The sequence below is a fragment of the Suricata suricatta genome, chromosome 3 (genome assembly GCF_006229205.1).
Source record: "Suricata suricatta isolate VVHF042 chromosome 3, meerkat_22Aug2017_6uvM2_HiC, whole genome shotgun sequence".
In the NCBI taxonomy this organism is placed as follows: Eukaryota; Metazoa; Chordata; class Mammalia; order Carnivora; family Herpestidae; genus Suricata; species Suricata suricatta.
Window position 1 is genome coordinate 44,473,199 of NC_043702.1, and position 6,000 is coordinate 44,479,198.

The 6,000-nt window shown below is 35.7% G+C and overlaps 1 long non-coding RNA gene across 3 annotated transcripts in view; it reads right to left on the reverse strand.

Moving 5' to 3' along the window:
- LOC115286439 overlaps positions 1–6,000 on the reverse strand; it is a 444,475-nt gene that overhangs the window by 144,197 nt on the left and 294,278 nt on the right. For all 3 annotated transcript variants that reach the window (XR_003906065.1, XR_003906062.1, XR_003906063.1), the window contains exon 4: positions 1,950–2,032. This is a non-coding gene — a long non-coding RNA (uncharacterized LOC115286439). The remainder of the gene's footprint in view (positions 1–1,949; positions 2,033–6,000) is intronic.

Sequence of the window (6,000 nt, forward strand, 5' to 3'; positions counted from 1 at the left end):
TAATTGTCTTACCTCCACTTGCCACTTAGGAAAAAGACAGTAGGCCTTGGATGACAGAGCGCTTGTCTTGGAGTTTTATAGGAGCATCTGTTAATGTTGAAGCTGTTATAGGTGAACTAAAGGAGGGAGACCTATATGGCCCAATGAATCCGGTAGGGAAATAAACCCTTGTTGTTATAATGGGAGTTGCATTTGGCTATAAGCAATAGCCAACTAGACTCCAGACTTGTAGGGGCTTACCTGATTAGATGATTCATCTTACATAACAAAACATCTAAAGCCAAATCATCCAGGGATGGTACGACTGCTCAAGGACAGCAACAATGGCTCCATCTTGTATCCTCCTGCTCTACCGTATCTAGCATGTTCTTGCCATCCTCCAGTCTGAAAATGACTGTTGTGTCTTTCTTTAATCACTGTATCCATTGTAAGACAGAAGAGACTATCTATCACTCTTAGTGATAGAGAACAGAGTGAGGGTTGATGGAGGAGGTGGGTAGGAGATGGGCTAGATGGGTGATGGGGATTAAGGAGGGCACTTGTGATGAGCACAGGGTGTTGTATATAAGTGATGTCTCACTAAATTCTACATCTGAAACTAATATTGCACTGCATAACTAGCTAAATTTTAAATTAAAAAACAAATAAGTAAATAAAATTTTTAAAAATGTATCTAATCCAAATGAGATATAAAAATACACTTAGTACAAAAAAGGAAAAAAAAGAACAGCTGAGTTAAATATAGTGTATCCTTGAATATCCAATGCAGTTTGCATCAAAAGAATATAGTAAATTGCCACACCATCTGGAATATGCTTTATTTCCTTGGGCCTATCTTCTGGTCCAACAGCTATTTAAACTGATCTCTTTGCCTTCATTTTCCTATTTCTGTTGACTTTCTTCTTGCAAATCTTCTCTTCTTGTAGTTTTAGTATCTGTTTGTGGTTCATTCTGAAATTTGCTTTCTGTCTAGCTGAGATAGTTTGTTTTCTCGTATCTCCCAGCTTTTGTAGTATTTTGTGTATTTGTCTCTTCTGTTTGTTGCCTTAAACCTCTCTTTGTGGCTTTGTTACTTAAGTTGCAATTATGGCCACTAGTAGCTCCAAGGTTCACATATTTTCAGCTTCACCAAAGGAAAGGACATAGCTCTTACTTTTTTAATTCTTTATTTGAAATATCCTAGAGAAAGACTGTTGATGTTATCTATGTCACCTGCTCACTTCAGAAAACATAAACAATGAGATTAATTCCACTGTGAAATGTATGTGAGTGAATGCTCAACCACTTATCTAAAAAAAAAAAGAATAGGGGATTTCTTAGCAGAATAGGGGGAAAAAGTACTGATAGGATGAAAAATATTATGCTACCATATATGGTTCTATTTATTTACCTTTCTAAGCTTAAAAATATGACACAATAACTTTATATATTATGGCTTGAAATTCTTTTCTAAAATCTCAAATTAGCTCTCAGTTAACAGCAAGTCAATTAAACAGCTCATAAATTATTTCAAATATCTAGAGATAATCTCTCTTATTTTAAAAGTTATTTTTAATTTAAATTCCAGTTCAACATACAGTGTAATAATAAGTTTCACAACTAAGTGATTCAACACTTAATACAACACCTGATGCTCATCACCACAAGGGCCCTCCTTAATCTCCATTTTCCACTCATTCATTTTTCCTCTGCCCTCCTCCCCTCTGGTAACCATCAGTTTGTTCTGTATAGTAAAGAATCTGTTTCTTAGTTTGCCCCTCTCTTTTCCCCCTATGATCATTTGTTTGTTTTGTTTCTTAAATTCCACATATAAGTGAAATCATGTGGTATTTGTCTTTCTCTGACTGATTTACAGAAATCTTCTCCTCTCATAAATCAGATTGTCGGTTGTTAACTACAAAGAGTACAGATGTTTTAAAAGATGATCATAGGAGCCCATTTCATCTTACCTAGCGTGATCAGAGATATCAAGCAGAATGAGTATGTATTTTCTCAGGTCCTGTTCCTCTAAAGTAGGCCCCAACAGTTAGTTCTAAAGAGAAAAAGAGAAAAATTTTAAACATATTTACACTTACTAAAATTGTGAGGTAAAATACTACCTTTTGTCTGATAAATACTGAACTTGAATATGCCTGTTTAAATATCCTACATTTGTTACCACACTTGACCCAGAAGTCATAGTTCCATTTTGACATTCACAGTTAAGACTGTGACTATAATTTAGCAAAACATATTTCCATTTAGATTCAGTTCAGTTTCATTATCTCTGAAAATAGAGTGGTACTGCAGTTTGATTGAGCAAGTGATATTTGGTGGTTTTCATTCTAGGTAGGCAGTAAATAATAAATACGGTGATTTGCTGTTGAATGTGTAAGTGAAAGGTATTACCAGATGCAGAAGAGCAGTAACACCTTTCATCTGAAAGAATAGCATCTTAACATTTGCATAAGACTATTGTTAACAAAGAAGTTCCGCCTCTATTATATCATTTAATTCTTACAGTGTCAGTGAGGTATAAAATATATTCTTCATTTTAAAAAAGAAGAAAACTGTCACCAGAGATATTCATAGGACTTAGTTCAAGGTCTCCAGTCATTAAGGATATCCCAGAAACTCAAATCCAAGTCTTTTGACCCTAGTTCAGTCCTATTCTTATAAGACAGCTGCTGCTTTGAACACAAGAGAACATATTCTCTGTTAATTCCATGACAATGACATAAAGAGACTTGAAGTAAAGATGCAATATGTTTGTCTTTATGACAAACCTGATTATCCATTTATTCATTCTATTATGAATCTACTGCATGCTTTATCTCTAGTACCCAGAATAACATCTGACACATATAACAGGTAAGAAAAGAGATATATATATGATTAATGAATGAACAAATAAATGAGTGAATGCTAAATCAAACAAGCATCATGCTCTGCTCATGATACAGTGATATATTAAAGACTCTGCTTTCAAAAAATTTACCAATTAGTAGGAGATACATACTTATCAGTAAGAAAATGCTATATGAAGTGAAAGATGTGAAACAAAAAACACACAATATATTTTGGGAGCATATGAGTAATGAATAAAAGTTGACCAAATCTTTGCCAAGTAGGTGGTATTTGGGGTTGATCCTGAGGACTGATTGGATCTCCACTCTCAGAGAGAGGGAGCATCATGATCAGAAGTGTATGTGAACAGTGAGAGAATGCGAATAGCTCAATGTGAGGAGGTAGTTCAAGCACGTGGGTCAGGGAAGCCTGGTTTAGCAAGTGGTGACCATGGAATGTTCTTGGCACCTTGTGAAGGTCATGGCTTTGCATTCCATGGTGATAAATAAATTTGTATTTTAGAACATTAACCCAGGTGGTAGCAGGGATTATTGACTGAAGTAAGGATTGCTGCCAGTTAGATACTTAGTTTGGTTTCTGGCTTGTATGTGAGAGAATGAATTCCTGAACCAGGACACAGAGGGTGAGGGGGAGGAGACAAATTCTAGAAATGGCTAGACCCAGTTTTGTGAGGCTTGAGGGCTCAAATTTGAGAGCTTTCTCTAAGAGAAAGAGCTCAAAATTACGAATACAAAATTAGATACGAAAGCACACACTTGTTTATCATGAGAAAAAGAATCACAAAATATTACCAACTTTTAAAGGTTGACAAACATTACAAATTTCATAAAATCCAGAAAAATAATATTTCTATGAGTTACTTTCCTGACACAATTCTATGTATTATAGATATATAAACTTTTGGATGCATACCCTTTAATATCTTCCTATTTCAGTATTTTTTTGAGAGAGAGAAACACAGAGAGTGCAAGCAGAGAAGGGAGAGGGAGAGGAAGGGAGAGGATCTCAATCAGGTTCCACACTCGGCATGGAGCCCAAGTTGGGACTTGATGCGAAGCTCCGTCTCACCATGTAAAATCATAGCCTGAACTGAAATCAAGACTATGACACTTAAATGATGAAGCAAGAGCCCCAAGACAGTAATTTTATAACAGTATTTTCTATGAAAATATTTGGAAGAAATTAAGAATTTTTTCTGTTACAGTTGATCAATTAAAATGCAAAACAAACTGTGTCTTCACACACAGTTGTATCTGCTGCTGATAGTACTAGTGCAGACTGTGCCCTACAAACACAGTAATTTTGATAAATGTTATCTCAAGAATTCTTTTAATCAAAAAAGGGGAAAGAAAAAAAGTATGGCAGGTTGATAAATGCATACTGCTTTATAAATTTTATTTCTAAATGCAAATAACTTTTGATTAAGGCATTCATGGGAACTGAATATTCTTTTATAATTATGTTCAAAGATTAAAATTTCCCATATTTTAACAACTTGTTCCATCCATGTTAAACCACCTTTCTCCTCCATTCTCATAGTTGTAGTGCCACATGTCAGGGAAAACCTTCACACAGTGATAAATTTATAGCATTTGCCTCCCTGCTGTGATGTTGGGTGTGTCAGGATGGTGGGTGGAAGTCCTTCTGGAAGCCACTCCTACAGCAGGAATGCTAGCAATTATGTAACCATTCATAGAAGTGACTATAAACCACATTGATATGTTCCAGTAAAATAAAAAACTGAAGTATTACCAACTGAATTGCCTCCTCGATGGATTCCAAGCATGCTTTGTGGTCACCCTAACACTACTCAACAGGAAGGGAAGTGTGAGGAGGGAAAATCACTGTGGAGACAATCATCTTAATGGATGGCGATGATTATTTTGGAAAAATTAAAACACATGAACATATGAGCACATTGGTAGAACCCATCTCGGAGTGGAGAGAGGGGTCCATGCATGCAAGAGGTCTTAAAGTTTACATTAATGAAGAACCTGCCTCTGGAGGATAGAACCCACCTCTGCAAACTGGTTAGATATGAAAGATGAGAAAGACAGGAATCATGGAAGGCTGAGAGATCTTTTTGGCTTACACTACTAGGTGGATATGATAAACAAACAAAAAACCCCAGGGTAACCAATTTTCCAAATCTGATGGTCCTTCATTCTGGAAATACCTCCTTGGGATGTAAAAATCTCAATTTTCAGGTGAGGAAGTTAGGAAAAAATACCAAATGAAAAGGCAGTCCAAAAAACAGGGAGTATGAGAAAAAACTTGCTTATAGTGTTAAATGAAGACAGTGTTAATGTCTGCCTTCATACTTGCTGCTGTTTTTACGTCTGGCCACTGATGTTGAAAACTATGATCTGCATTTCACAATAATGGATCATCCTTTGCTAGATCACTCCAAGTGATGTAATTTCAAGGTGAAACTTTAGTGCATTATAATCGTGAGCATCAACAATCTGTCTTGATTTTGCCCATGGATTAATTGTTGTGCTTTGTATTGAGATAGTGCTTGTGGAAATAAATGAAGATCACCCAAATGAGAACAAACAGAGGCTATTTATTCAGAGCTTGTTATAGCATGAGAATCAGCCACCATCACCTGTATTTGGCAGAAACTCAAAAGCAGGCAGATGTACTGAAAAGTTTTATAGTGGAAAAAAAAGCAAAGGTCTGTCCTGATGAAGTTGGTGTGAGGAAGCTGAGACAGGGTTAAGTATCAGCTCAATATCCTCACGGAACTGGTGTGGGAAGCATATTTGTCCTTTTCTAGTTTGTCTTAGGGGAAAACAAGGGCAAAAATTAGAGGAACAGATAACTGTTAACCAAATCTGGACCATTCTGGGCTGACTGCTGCAGAGGTTATGGATTGGCCTTGGGGGCTGATTGTCCCCAAAGTTGTGGGTCAAAGTTCTATTGTCAAGTATGGATGGCCCTTGTAGAGTCAGACTTTCATGCTAGTTTGATTTTAATGTTGTGACTATTCTACATTTTCTAAGAATTTCTATGAATTCAAATCAATGAAAATAAGAACAACTATAATATTAGCACTAGCATTACCCACCAAAAATGAATAACTTTGTTATTTTATTTTATTTTATTTTATTTTTTCTCTTTTTTTTTACTTTATAAAGTTTCATATTTTTT